This window comes from Passer montanus, unplaced genomic scaffold (assembly GCF_014805655.1).
Source record: "Passer montanus isolate IOZ18808 unplaced genomic scaffold, ASM1480565v1 scaffold110, whole genome shotgun sequence".
NCBI lineage: Eukaryota > Metazoa > Chordata > Aves > Passeriformes > Passeridae > Passer > Passer montanus.
In genome coordinates this window covers 1,528,748-1,545,263 of record NW_024357614.1, presented here as the reverse complement: position 1 = coordinate 1,545,263, position 16,516 = coordinate 1,528,748, and positions in this window count along the sequence as shown.

Genomic DNA, 16,516 nt, shown 5'->3' with positions numbered 1-16,516 from the left:
TCCAGAGGGACTTAGCTCTTGCTTCTGCAAGAAGATTTAAGACTAGATGATCTGTGCTCTTTCACTACTCTCTTCTCTCCAAAAGAAATAATATTCACAGCAACAGGCCAGCATATTTTTCAGTTCAGCAGGGAGAATAGCATTATGCTGTGAAAACTGGACTTAGAGGATTCAGAGGAAAGTCAACTTAAAAAGCTGTTCAATCAGAATTGATTACATTTACATTTTACTGTGGATAAGAAAAACCTCATTTTATGTAATCTCTCGGAAATAACTAAAACATAAGGGAAAAAACTGAAAGAGCATAATATGGCCATCCATACACTTCTGCAATGCTAACCCAAGGTTAGCCTTGAAAAGAGAATACAGGTCTGAAACTGGACCTATACTGAAAGCAAGCTTTCCATTTTGCTGCTTTTTGCTGTCAGAGATATACTAGTGAAAACAGAATATTTTCATTGAAAGTGCAGCAATTATTCTGAGTCTTCATCTTTCTTAAGAACACCTGATAAAATATTTGCAGGGACTTCTTGCAGGGGAAGGAAAAAAATCTGAAATATTACTATGGACCTCAAGAGTGTACTACTTAGGTAAGTATTAACAGTGCTAATTCCCTCAGAACTGGAAATAGTTCAGAAAAAAGAAACCTCTAGCATTCCATATTTCATTTTAACAAAGGCATACATAGAACATCATAGAACTGTCAAGACTGGAGCAAGTAAGGGAAAATGGGGGGAAAACCAGTTCAGGCAAGAGAGAAAAGCAGAATATATGAAGAATAATACCAAAGTGGTTAAAATAAGCAATGCTGACATGAAAAAATACCTTCCCCAAAATGTGCTCATTGATATTGGCCTTCAGGCAATGCATTGATATTAAAAGCAACTTACCAAAAGTAACCTACCTTTTTCTCCTCAAGGCAGTGTTTTATCATTTATGCACCTGCTGCAAATATTGTTTATATATAATCACTTTACTAAGCTTTTCATTAAAATACTGTCCATTCAGGGTGGAATGACATGTTTCTTGTTACTAGGCATCATCTATTACATCGTCTGCAAATCTTTGACTACTGAAATGTTACTCATTTTAAAAGTACAGAGAAAACTACAACTGTAAAAACCACCTGTCCCATTATAAAAAGCAAATTTTTAAGGAATTGAAAGGATTTTTAAGAAATGTAAAACTCTTCTTTTCCCTAAGCATTTAAGTTGTTGAGCCATCCCCATTATCTAGCAACATTTAAGTACTAGTTTATATCACTCCAAATTATTTTTTGAAGTGTTTTGTAACCTTCAACTGCTTAATATGTTCTTCTGCTTTGTAAACAATTACCACAGTGGAGGTAATTCTTAAGTATTTCTGACAGACAGAGCAGCAAAATGCCTGAATCAATCCACATGCTTTTACAGGCTTTTTATAATCAAGAACCTGTGTTTAACTCCTGTCTAAAACTTAAACTGTTAAAAAGCATGATCTCATTGTAGCAGACACAACAGAGATAAACATCAAATTACAATCCCTCAATATATTAATTTAATTTTAAGTCAGGTAAATAAAGGGGATAAATTACTTAACTCTTCTCTCTTCTCAGAAACTGTTCACATTGTTCTACGTATACCATTGACATAACTGCTACATGTTATATTTAATTTAATTTATATTTAATTTTCATAAACTGTTGCACAGGACTACTAAAATAAATGCAGCTAATTCACAAGACCTGAAATTCTGTGAATTATTCTAAATATTTTTATGTTAATTTAACTTCAAGAGCAAAGGCCTATGCCCTCAAGTATCCACACCTCCTGCTCTCAAATAAACAAAAAAGAGATATTTTTGGATAGAACTAGTTTTAAGGACAGAAAGAGAAAGCAGATGACCATATCAAAAATTCCAACATGAAACAGAGGATGCCATTATATCACTCTTTTTGGTTACAATGGGTTTCACACAATCACACAATCCCCAGGTATGCAGAGATGCTGCCGTAATCATGGAAGTTCGGATGTCACCGCATCACAAGCCTGAGATCAAAAGCAACAGGACACACATGCAAAAGAACAAATGCTATAACCACACCTGGTATTTAATCACAAGGTTTAGCTGGAGCAAGTCAAAAGCAACAAAGTGGGATCACACAGACATGGGAAGCAGACACAGGAAAAGCAAGCGGAGAGACAGTGGCAGTCCTGAGGAGAACATGTGCACCATCAACCACAGCTGCCAGCACCCTGCTCTGCTTCTCTGGGATGGAAGGGGCCACTGGTTTTGGGCAGTGTTTATTCTTAGGGCAGGAGTCTGACCATAAATTTAGAGGCTACTTAGACTGTCTATTTGCTCTCTGGCTACCTGAGCAAGTACAGTGCAGCTCACTTTGCTGATAGTGCATACAAATTAAAAACTGAAAAATATGCTGTATGGTACTGCTAGTGCTGCATGAAATATTTCTAATTGATTCTAAATCAAAAGATATTGTCCAGGTTTATAAAAAAGCAACACTAATACATTAAACACATTTTTAGGCCACTCTGACCTAGAATTACTTTGAACTCACTGTGATATCTTCAATTTAGAGAAAACAAATTGCCAACATTTTTGTAACCAAACTTTATTAACCTGAGCAACATTCAAACAGCAACATGACCAGCGCTGATCTAGTCATTCCATCTGTTTGGTTTAGCTCAAATATTTTGATAATTATGTCAGCTCCCAGAGTAATTGTTAACAACTCTAGACATTGTTCAAGGTTTGTACAAATTACCTCAGGAGCAGTGTTGCTGGGATGTTTCACACCTGCTGCTCCCAAAGAAGCAATATTTCCCTCTCCATTGTTTAAAGATCAGAAGACTAAAAGAGACCTTTATATTCATCAAGTCAGCAGAAGGAAGCCAGCAAATTTTCCCCAACAGAATGATCCTACCAAAGGCTTCCTCCTTAATAGTTAACATCAAGGAAACCATTAAGAACCAACTTGAATAATTAGAATGTTATGACAAATAATACAAACAGCATAATGAAAACCAATCCATTTTTCACATTTTCAGACTTCTTAACAAAACACGAACTGCCAGATGCCTTGCTCACTGTTCTGTCCTCCAAGCTGCAAGCGTAGCCCAGTTATGAGGTGGAAGCCTTGTGTCAGTTCACAGATCCATGGGTAGTGTCTCAGATTCACATGCATTACAGCTGAATGGATGAAACTGCAGTTTTCACATCAAGCAGGAGAGCAAACCCAAACCACTCAGCTAAGGCACGTAAATCTCTTTGTCTCCAAAGAGAAAAGCTCCATCAAGTCGTCAGAACAAGCCTTCATCAAAGCCGGGACAGTGTTTTTGCCAGTGACAGACTAGCAAAACCACAGCAGGTTATCTTTGCCTGAACTGCCGCAGGGGTCAGCACGACTACAGAGCTGCACGGCCCACTCCAAGCTCTGCTCTGCATGCACAGCTCTGCACTCAGCTCCCACACACCCTCTGAAGTCCCTGGACATCCCTCTGCCAAGCAGCCCTGCGGCTGCAGGAATGCCTGCAAAGCTGAAGCGGGAATATGGTCTTTCCACATGCCTAGGTTAGAAAGGAAAATACAGAAGAAAAGACTGCTCTGAATGAAAGGTATTAAGAGATATAAGGAAGTCTGGCGCAGCTAACAACGATTTTTATTAAGGTTCCTCCAAGTATCAAATAGCATTAAAATTTCATAGAGATTTTCTACAAATTCCAACCTTCAGTTTCAGTTTCCCCCTCTCTAGCAAATTGACCAATCTGATCTCTTTTTATGACAAGGCTATGCACTTAGCAGGTGGTGGATGTGTATACCTAGACCTAGTAGACTTTTACATTATTTCCCACAGCATTCTCCAGGAGAAACTGGCTTCCCTTGGTGTGGACAGGTGTATGCTTTGCTAGGTTAAAAACTGGCTGGATGGCCAGGCCCAGAGGGTTGTGGTGAATGGAGCTACATCCAGTGTGGCAGATGCCACTAGTGGTGTTCCTCAGGGCTCAGGTCTCTTTAATGATCTGTATTGATGACCTGGACATGTAGATTGAGTGTACTTTCAGCAAGTTCACACAGATGATAACGAGTTTATCTGCTGGGAGGTAGTAAAGCCCTGCAAAAGGACCTGGACAGGCTGGATTGATCAACTGAAGACAACTGGATGAGACTGAACAAACTGAAAAGCGGAATCCCGCACTGGGACTTGACAATCTCATTTGGGGGCTACAGGCTGGGACAAGAGTGGCTGGAAAACTGCCCAGTGGAAAAGGATCTGAGTTTTAGTTAACAATCAGCAGGACATCAGCTAGCATATGCCCAGGTGGCCAAGAAAGCCAATGACATCCTGGTCTGTATCAGCAATAGTGTAACCAGCAGGGCCAGGGCAGTGACTGTCCCCCTGCACTTGGCACTGGTGAGGTCACACCTTGAGCCCTGTGTTGAGTTCCAGGTACCTCACAACAAGAAGAACATTGAGGTGCTCCCCACCTGTCCAGAGAAGGGCAACAGAGCTGGGGAAGGGTCTGGAGCACAAACCTCTCCACACTCTCTATACAAATACCTCAGTGGAGGTTATAATGAGGTGGGGATCAGGTTCTTATTCCAAGCAGAAAGTGACAGTACAAGAAGAAATGACCTCAAGTTGCTCTAGGGGAGGCTTAGACTGGATGGAAAATTTCTTCATCAAAATGGTTGTCAAGCTCCGGAACAGGCTGCCCAGGGAAGTGGCTGAGTCCTCATGGCTGGAGGTATTTAAAATTTGTTTTGGTGTGTCACTTAGAGGCATCTTTTAGTGGTACAGTGTTAGGTATGATGATGGACTTGATGATCTGAAAGATGTCCTTCAAACTAAATGATTCTATGACTTTTTTCCTATTAAAAAATACAAAAGCATTAATAAATGCTAAAAAAGAGTCACTAAAAAATTGATTCATAATCCAGATTAATATGTTAAAAAACATTTCTAGTGGCTTCCAGATTTTTCACCGAATGAATGCAGAGACATTGGAAACACCTCACTGAATTTGAAAAGGACTAATTAATAAAGATCATTATTTTATATGGCCTGAGATTTGTTAAAAATCCTGCACTGAATATTGAAAATCTATTATACAAAATGTTTGAAGTGACAGAGTAGAAAAGCATGCATAATACTGCAATAAAAATATGCCTGTCATCTAAAGACTTCAAGGGCTTCTCACAGCTGCTTGGATTTTCACAGCAGTGAATCGTTTACATTCTCCAAAACCAAAAGCAGAAGATTTTCCCTTTGCAGCTAAGAGATCTGACAGGTATAATTTAATCACACCACCCAGCCTGTGACACACAGCAGAACAAATCTGACCATGTCCAGTACAGAAATGTTCATCATGACCAGCCAGCGTTCAGGCTGAATAATACTTCAGATGAAAAATACAATTCCCTAATGGAACTATTTCAAATATGAAGGAGAAAGTCATTGTAAGAGAGCATATAAATTTCACAGCTTCTTACTCCTTCAGATAAGCACGTTTTCTTTCAAGCAATGATGATCCAAGTAATTTAACAGTTAACATAAAAGTGATGTTCTTTGAATCAAAGTTATAGCAAATATAACTGTTTCTTCATCCTCTGACATGGTCAGCAATGGGAATAGTAGTGCCTTTAGGAAATGTGAGTATAGCAAAACAGATTATGATAATAGCACAGATACTGTTACTATAAAGCCACACAACAGTTTCTATGTGATGGTTTCCATTTGCTCAATACTTAAGTCAATTAAATTGATTTTATTGGAGTCAGGGAATATTAACAATTGTCATGTTAAAGAATAGCACTGTGCAGATAACACCTATATGATGTGGCTACACCTAGCAACTAAACACCATCTCACAACAGCTCAAATTGTTATATCCTCTTCTAGTCTCTTCTTAAGGTTTCATAATTTAATCCAATTTTTGATTTTTCTCTCCTTAAAGCAAAATACTGTGTCAACAGAGTTATCTGGAAACAACAAACTTTCAATAAATTCAAAGTCATCAATGTATTTCTTAATCTCAGACTTTTATCATGATGAGAGAAGTCTTCTATCAAAATACATCAATGCGAAAAGCAATTACTCAAATAATTACTTGCAGCTTCATAAGTGTGAGAATGACCAACCTGGATTTTACTCTGGAGAGATCTCAAGAGGACAAGAAAGTGCATAATTTTCCCCATTATCAGAAAAAAATATCATTACAAGAGGGCAGAATTAAATGTTGGCAAAATACCTTCAGAACTTACTAGGATGGCTTCCTTGGGACAGATGAAGCACCAGATCACATAATATGCAGTGTTCACCCTTGGAATTATAGGGGCATACCTCAAGTTTTCCCAGTCAGGAGACAACAGAGAAGAAAAATCCAGATCTCCACAGTCCCTTGTGGAAATCTATACACTGTGGTATTTGATACAGAAGGTGCCTAGTAAGACATTCAAAATTTTGCAGTAGAAAGGATTGCTGCTATTAATAAAGGGTATTTGAAAATGTGTAAGGTTACATGTTTATTTTCAGAGCAAGATCACTCATTCGCTAGTGCAGCTTCTACCGTGGTCAGTTTAGTGCAATAAAATTACAGACTGGTCATCAGCAGATTTTTCTCACACATGCACTGAATTTTAAGCAGAAGAAACCACATATCTAAGAACAAAAGTCGGAAATGCCATGGGCTTTGTAAAGACATTTTATATGTGAAAATCTTCCCTCTGATCATAACACATATAAGTTTTGGCTACTGAAATTTTACCTAGAGCTAACAGGGAATTTTTATAAACTCAGCAATGTACCAACTCCAGTTTGATCAGATTATCTGAATTTTATTCTCTTCTTGTGAATGCATAAGGCCTTAGTGCACTGCTACTGTTCTCTGAAGTTCAATTAACACTGACACAGGTTGTATTTCCTGCTGATACAGAGAAGAACTTCCTGAAATGCCAGTAAAATTTTCATAAAGTGCACATTTCAGTGAACCATTTTAATAATTGAAAAACTGAAGAAGAAAATAATAATTAGTAGTTGCTTCGGTGAGAAACCACCAAAATTGTTATTACCACCCACATATGGCAACTGTGATACCAGAGAATCCAAGAAGTATATATGCATCAGAAAGAAATCTTGCAGCACTTCAGCACCAAGACAAAATAGTCATCCTGACTAATACATGTACATTCTTGCATGTCAATCTATCATCAAAATTACTTTTGAATTGTTAACAAATCAATCTTTCCAACAATGTAGGTATCACCTTTGCTAAATAAACACACAGTTATATCTAACAGGGGAAGTTCCAATCTACCTCTTGCAGGAGATTTAATGCATTCACATTATTAATGATTCATAAACTTTCCCTCAGGTTTCATTCCTTCTGCTGCTGAAGATTCTTTTTAAAATTAGTTCTTCTGTGACAGATATCTATGTGCCACTTTAAAGAGACATTTTTGCAGGGCACTGTCAGCATATTGGGAAAATATTTTAAATATTTAAGAGATTATTACTAATGCAACAAAGAACATCAGAGTAATAAATGAAGAAATACAGCATTGGATCCAAAGCCTATTTTTTTGCATTATTAGAAACAAATTCCAGTCCATGCCTTCCTGATACTTTCAGATGTTCTAGACTCAGATTTATAGAACTTATTACACACCTTTAGTTTTAAAAATACTGGAATTAATACACACATCTGGTCTCAGCATCTTTAGACCATGGCTCTCCTGAGGAATTGGGACACTGAAAGATAAAACAAACTCCCAGTTCTTTGCACAGTAGAGCAGAACTTCAAAAATTTAGTTTAAGAACCTGCTCCACTCATCTGTTACATGGCCATGAGCAAGTCAAGTAGCTTCCATGTACCAACCCTTACTCTGATGAGTTTAAAAGTTGAGAAAATGGAGACTATGCCAACAATACCACCAGGAAGATAAACGGGGCAAGCACTGCCCAAGGAAAGTATTAGTACCAAATCAACAACTGAATCCCCATGGAAGAGCTTTTTAAAAAGCTCTAATAAAAAACAAACAAACAAACAAAAAACAAAAGCAAAAAAACCAAACCAACAAACAAACAAACAAACAAAAAAAAAAAAACAAAAAAAAAAAAAAAAAAAGCAAAAAAACCAAACAACCTTTTGTAAGATCTCTGGAAACCAGATAATCAGAAAATTAAGGATACAAAGGAACTGTTTTAACCAGAAGTAGCTTCAACCTAGAAGAATAATACTGTAATTACTTCAAGTTAGGAGGTATTCACCTGGAACCTTTTCAGTCTTAAACTTTTATCGTGCTGTGTATGAACGAAAATTTAATCTAGCATTACCACAGAGAGATGTACTAGAGGAGAGAATTAATGTTTGAGCCCCCCAAGGAAAGCTTTCTATCTGACTGTATTGTCAGAATGGAGTTAATGTTCACCTACAAATCTGTAAACAGCATTCTATAGCAGTGCTCAGGAGTTCTTTCTGTCTGTCTGGATTTTTAATTAAACAAAAATTTCCAAGGATCTTCTTATCAGAGCCTGTTCTGGTTCTGTGTAATGATTGATCATTACATCCCTCCACTCTTACTTTGTAACAGTACTAGCAATCAATGAAAGCAATTATGCTTATAATAGAGTACACAGAGAAACACAAGATTTGATGACCCTTTAAAACTTCAATTATCCCAGTAGCTAAATAATATTGCTAAAACACTCCATCTATATTAATGATTTATACTGCTGGCCAGTCTTACTGTGCTTAACCACTTGCTGCACTAATTAGACAAGCTTACCTAGTGTTTCTGGCTTTTCACCCTTTTTTGGATAAGAGAACATTGCCTTCACAGGTTTTTGGTGGGTAACAACTGATAGCATAATGTTCTGATAAAAATACAGTGCCTGTCACTGTATTTTTATCAGAACATTATTTCATTTTTTAGCCATAAAGAATACCATGGAAGTAATATTGATATTCCCGTTGCACAAGACACAAACACCATTTCTGGACAAGAGACACATTTTCCATCATTTAATTGTTAAGAAGTGGTTGTACAGAAGGCAGCACTGAAATGCATATTCAGATGAAAGACCTGTGTCTACATTTATGGTGGATTTTACCATATGGATCTCAAAGGTTTAAGCAATGTATTTGATACTTTCCATGCATCATGAAGCTGTGAGAGGCACATAGCAGAGGCACTTAATTTCATGCAGACAATAGATCTGTGCTGAAATAACTAAAACTTTGGCTTCATTTGCTTCCTTCTCTCCAGCTCCTTCGCCATGCCCAGATGAGCTCCCAGATTGCCAAACAGATGAGTCAAAATGGGTTTTATCTTTTATGGGTTTATGAGGGCAGCCTCAAGATTGCCATCTGAGATTATCAGGACTCTTTCTATATATTTGAATACCACTCCAAGAATCAAAGAAGGAATTGGCAGTTGAAACACGCAGGGTACACACGAAGTTAATGTATTAATTAATTCCAATCTACATAGCCTGTTAATCAAATCAGAATTTCAAACTGTATATATTTGCATATTCCTTCATGACCACCAAAAAAGGCATAAAAGTAGATTGTTTAAAGGTGCATTGCTGCTTTGTGTTAAAGAGCGATAATACAGTGTTTTTGATGAGCAAACTAAGCCTTATATACAGCACCAAGTTTACTAATTACTGATAATATCCATGCACATCTTTTTATCAGCCAGATTTCACTAAATGATAATTGCAGAACTGTCACCTGAGATGTTTAGAACTGATATTTCTCAAAGTGGTTTGTAGTGCCATGATGACTTCAGTTACCTGACACAACATTTACCTTGCTCCAAAATAACCCTTAAAATGCACTTAAATGCTAAAACTGCAGGTAAGAAGTATTAGAAGAAAATATGAGAAGTACTGTCTGCCCAAGGTCTTCTCTGGTAACAGAACCAAGGGGCCAGGAATCCCAGAAGACAGAATTTTCTTCAGTCCACTATCAGCCCTATGCAAATTCACTAGAACTTACAATATTTTGTTGTCTGCTTTTAGTTGCCCTTCATACAACAATTTTAAGTCAATCAAATCAGTGACTACACCATCAAAGTGCAGACTGGTTCTTTCAGGAATTAAAAGTAAGTGAAAATAACATCATGTAGCATGCCTTTTGGTTGCCTCTGTAAATCACTTAGCAACAGAGTGCTCCATAAAATAGACAGGTTAAACCTCTTGGAGTAGAGAGCATAGCAAAGATGTTTAGAGACAAACTCTTTTCACGATGGCTAAATTTTTAAGTGAAGCACACTTTGCAACTACCACCTAGAAATGTTTCAAATCCCAGGACCCCACTGGGGCTTTGAAACATTTCATTTCATTTTTGGTCTCTTCTGAGGGGGATAGAGCAAACTGTGTGGGAGTACTGTTAGCTTGGTATGGGTTAAATGTCTCCATTTTCATCTACTTAAAATAGTATTTTATCAGCCCCCAAAACCAATGTTTTATGTAATTTTTATACTAGCTGCAAAATCTCAGAAACCATGAAAGCTTTTGACAGACTTATGACATTCTGAGAAGGCACTTAACAAAAATTACTGTCTAACTGGGTGTAGCAATACATTTACTATTGGGGCTTAGGGCTGAAATACACATAAACTGCATTATAATCATGTGAGTCCAAAGCAGTTATAACTAAACTGTTACATTAAGAGCTATGAAGATACATTACAGCCTCTGGTGTCTAACCACTATGAAAAGAAAATTCCTTAAGTCTCCTAGACCTTCACTTAATAGATTCCTTGTGTGCTGCAGACTCTCAGTCTACCTTAGTAAGACTGTCTGCTATGGTTGCAGAAACTGCCATAAATAAATGAAAATTCCTTCAATAATTGTAGACCTGCTAGGAAATAGCAAGAGGCCCTCACATGATCTCACACCATCAAGCAGGGATTTGATTAACTGAGCGCTTCTCCTCTGATGAGTGGTTTCAGCAGCTCTTTTTGGAATACTGGAAAATTAAATAAAAGCATGCCATTTGACTGTAAATTGGTATCTCCTTACAAAATAAGGTATTTTGATAATAAACAATACTGGCCTCAGATTCTGACAATGAAAACTACTGTAATTGCAGGCTCATTAAGTGGCCTGGAATTAATCAACACACTCAAAGTTGCAAAAGGCACGCAGATCAACATATCTTTTTTGAAAACAGAACAAAATCACCCAAAATTTCACATTAAATTTGAATGACTACAAATGTTTTAATTGCCTCCAGACATGAGTAAGATCAGCCATCAGAAGAATTCTATTAAGGGAACCTGGACAAGGGAACCTGGACCTTAGTCAGTGTTGACCATTGGCAGCCTCAGAGATAGATGATTTCTGGGCATTCACTTAAGCCATCTGAATCAGTGTTGTGCATAGCAGACCATACAGGGAATATATCTCCACATTTTAAAGCCTTCTTTTTTAATTCAGAAAAAGAAAAATGTTGAGTGGTTTTGTTCATTTTTCCTCCTTCTTTTCTATATTTATAGTTTTGCTAGCTGTCCTTGGTCACATATGTAAAAAACAGACTAAAAAAATAATCAGAAATTCATTTAAAGTATCTTTTGAGCTAGGAAAATTGTATTTTTCCTGATACAGTCCTCAGGTGAACTCATTTTGTCTTCATGAAAAAAGAAATACCTATAAACCCACATGTATTACATTCAGTCAGAAACTCTGCTACCTTTTATCATCATTTCCTAACAGGATTACAAGGCTCTCAGCACCAGAGCTATTATGAGCTCAGATAAGGTTACAGCAGATAACCATTGCATTTCCCATTGTTCATGAAAATCAGGCTGAGACTCATGCAGCAGAAGGCTGAACTGTGCAGAGCACAGACCAGCTCTGGCCAGAAGAGAAGGAGACACTGGGGAGCTGGGAACAGAAAGGTCAGGCAGCTCCAAGAGTGGTCAGGCAGCTTCACAAGCCTCATGGTCTCCATCGCAATGGAGAGTCTAATGGAGTGAAGAACAGCACACAAAGAGCACTGTCAGACAAAAAATACTTGTGTACTGCTTTGAAATCTAACCTAGGCACATTGATTGAAAGAGACAGCAACTAAATTTCTATTTTCTATGTGTACTTGCTGTCCTAATAATTTTGGAAACACTAACCAGATTGTACTCTTCGACTCTAGTATGAGATGAGTATAGTTCCTTTCTTTTTCTTCGTAAAGATTTAGGAGGAGGAAACTATTTGGTTATAGAATGCGATGAAACCTTAACAACTCACTACACTTGTTTTTTTAGCATTTACATTATTTTTTCGGCATTTACATTACTTTTTTGCGTGGGCTGCAGTTAGAAATGCAAACTGAGATAGGAACACAAACTCACGTCTACTTATTCCCTTTTTTTTACTTAGTTCATGGTAGTGCTGGAATCATAACTGTAAGACTTTTATGGCAGCTTCACTTGTCATGACATTGACTGAGATCCAGATTAAATCTAGGTTGGGTTCTTCTTTCCCATTCCAAATCCAAATCTTCACAAACTACTAACTGCTACATTAACCTATGTTCATACTTCTTCTGATGTGCCTTCACAAGGTAACTGGCAAAATAAAATGCAAGAGGAGTACAGGCAGGAAAAAGGAAAGAGGAAGAACTGGTTAAAAAGAAATTATGAATTCTATACACCAACTTGCTGATATTTTTTAAAAGCTATTTTAAGATTGTATGAGATTATATGCTTCTATAATTAGAAATTCAGAAACAATTAATCTTAACCTAAATGATATATTTATTCAAATATTATATTCTCAATTGTTCTTTCAGCTTATGTGATTTTTGATTCCAGTGGAAAAAAGGCACTTGACATCATCAGGGCAAATGTAGCATAGGGAAATATAAGGAAATTAGTATTCTAAAATGGCTCTTAGAGAGATGCACATACCATATAATTCAGAGAATTTCACATATTATTATACCTTGCTTGATTCTATCTTTGAGACCAGAGACCTTTCAATACATGATTTAAGTTAGCAGACAATGGGAACGTTGATAATATTCACTGAGAGACACAAACAGATGCACCTCTCAGAGCTCAGCCTGCCCGCTCATCTAAGATCCTGTCATGCCAGTTCAGTTAACTAATTTTTAGACAGATTAAAAATTTGAGTTATATCATGAGGATAGTATTGAAGTCATATAAATGAAACCATATTCATAGTCTACTTTATTTTTCCTAATTGACTTCATATCTGCTGATGTCTGGTGCTTTTTAGGTCAGTCTGCTGAAGAAACAGCAACGGCCTAAAGGGCAAAATTTCTTACTGCAGATGAATTGTGGAGAACTCATTCTCACACAAGCAGGAAGATATCTGCACCAACTGAAGTAGAATTTAAAAAACATAGCAGGAATGTGGAGATACTAATATTTCTTTTTCTCCTGGCTTAAGCAAGATTTTTGTTCATGCTAGAAGGAGGCTGTGTTATGTGAAAACAAAGTCATCACCTTCTTAATGCTACTCTGCCCCCAAGCATTGTGGAAGGAAATAGAAGACATAACTGTAGCAACATCAACCTCTGTTGGGGTATATTGCATTATATTAGAGAGTCTTTTCCTTTAAAAGAAATTATGCTAAACTATATTTAAATGCCTGTTTATCCAACTTAGAATACTTTATTATATCACTGAATCCTTCCATTTCATAAAGCTTTTTAATTTAACAAAGTAACTCCTGACTGATAAAGAACCTTTTACAGGGAATACTGCCCAATGAAACAGAATAAAAAAAACCATCAGGAGTGAGCTCCTCAAAGGGAGCTTCAGAGGAGACAATATCCAAGTTCCTCTGCCTGAAGTTGCTCAAGTATACAACTCTCTCAGGCCTCTGCCCCTCCCCACTTTTACTCATTTTAATATTCTCAGAATATGACTGCACTTGTCAACTTTTAAAGAACTGTTAACTGTAATTATTGATGGTAGCTGGAAGGTGTATTGAACTCCTCTGAAACAAACTTATTAAGAACAATTCCACCAACTAGAAAGCATAAACTTTCCCCATGCATTATTAATGCACTCGTCCTTCAATTAGAAAACCCATAAATGACTGAAGAGGATATATGTCAGTGGAATCACAATTTACTTTTTGGAGGATTGTAAGCCACCAAGAAGACTGTAATGAGTGTAAGGAGAAGGGAAAAGAGAAATAAAATTATACTATGCCACGTGAAGCAGTTACTCAGTTATTCCAAAAAGATGAGTAACTGAATTCTTATGTCAGTGTCATGAAATCTGATGTCCAGACTTTATGTTCACGTCCAGACATCACCTTTTTCACACTATTAATCAAAACACTAAGGCACATATGGTAATTAAGGACAGATAATCTTCTACTGTACATTAAAGAGATTATATGCACTGCAAAGAATCTTACTGCTAAAATGCTTGCAAAAGCCTCCTCATTTTCTCCTAAATTTTGCAGTCTCACTGGAGAGTTATCTGAGCTGCTTGGTCAACAAGTGTGGCTTTGCAATGCAAGGAACTCATTGCTACAAAGAAAGAATATTCAAGGAAGCAGCTATCCTGAAAGAAAAGGATGTTTTGCTGTTGTTGGGAAGTACATGCAATTACTACAGAGGTATTTTTGCAGGGATATTACAAGAAAGGTCTCCAAAACCACTCCAGGCAAAAGAGACATTGAAAGGTTTGAACACACAATACCCTGAAACAGGAAGACTGTTCTAGATGAAAGCAGCTGACAATCATCCACACTTGAGCAACCACCTTCCAAACCAGCCAACATTTCTGTCCATGGATTCTCATAAAAACACTGAATTTACTACTTGTTCTTTAGAATACTGCTCCTAAAAGCCAGTAACCATAAACAGAAGGTTTTCAAGTACTAGGAAGAAAACAAAAGAAAAAAAAAGAAAAGAAAACAAAAGAAAACTTTCAAACCACATCATGTATATATTCAACACAGCAAACTAACCTACCTGCAGCAGATCAAGTTATAATTAGCATCAGCTCATTAAAATATTCTCAAGGTAAATATATTGGACCAGAAATAAAATCAACATGCCAAAAAAATCAATAGTGACTACTGAAGCCATAAAACAGATTAAATAATTAAACACCTCAATTATATTCCTAAAAAAGAGTTTATCACAATCCTGAGGGATGTGTTCAAGTAGCTTGGGTATGGGAAGCAAAAGGAAGAACAGGACTTTCTGTTCCACTCAAAATTAACATATATGACCTATTCACTGTGTGGGAGAAAGCTGAAGCCAGAGTAAAGATTTCTGTCCAGCTGAAACTATGCAGGGTAGAAATTACAAGAGTAGCTATAAATCTTTCTTTCTCAACCAACACATTCCAAGACATTTAGTAAAATTATGTTCTTTAGTAATCTCCAACCTGTTAAATCGCAACAGATTTCAGTATTACCAATTTCCCCCGTCTGAACAGTTTTGCTTTGCACTTAAACAGAGGAAAGAAAAAAAAAGCTTATTGGAACTCTGTTCTTTCATTGTGAAGCAGTACTTTCAGATTTCAGACTATTTATGGGGTTGAGAAAAAAAAAATAACACCTGTTGAGAATTATCAAGACCATGTAACTTACAACAAATACCATATTCTTATATGGATGATTTGGTAATTGCTTTCCTAGTCTCACAGTTAGTTACTCACAGTTCCTTTTTCTTTAACACTTGTAGTTTTATGGCAATATATATAGACGTACAGGCAGAAAATATGTATGTAATGTAAAAAAATGGGGGTTTTGGTGTACCAGGTTCATGCATAAAATTACAAAGCTGAAATCAATCTCTCTTTCTCATACAATTTCTTCAGAGAAACTAATAGAAGATACCTTTACCTATTTGACACAAACCTACTTGACAAATAGAAGCTGGGAAGTACATGCAATTTTTAAGTTGTATTATATATGAAAACGACTGCTGTGTAAAAAGTAAATAGTAAGTGGTAAAAGGACATTTCTTCCCATTTCTTCCGTAATTTCTACTTGATGGCCTCTTTAAGATGGCAAACTTCTTACTTGTTCTGTTTCCCATCTATTCATGACGTGAATTACATGAGATACTTGTCGACATACTTCATGTTTCTCCACCTGAACCAAAGCATGGCTGAGAGTACAGCTGCGAAAAAATAAATTTGTTGAGAATATGACTTAGTATTAGAACGAGTACAATTTATTCTCAAACTGTCAAGCTCATCTGCAGCCCCACAAGGCTCTTTAATGGCCACAGTCTGCTCACAAAGTCAGGGAATGGAAGCACCCTCCAGTTTTGGGACAAAAAACAACCCAAATAATGAAAAATTTCATCTTCTAAAAGATCCTCTGATCAAGAAGAAAAGCCTCAGATAGCCTGGATTCTTCCATCTCCAAAAAGTAACAACACAGTACAGGTCTGCAGGTGAAAAAAAAAAGATATAACTGAGAATGCAAAATGTTTGTAACTTTGATGAAATCAAATTTCCAGGTGTTCATGTGACAATCGGTGATTAAGAGCATACTTTCTTTAGGAATACA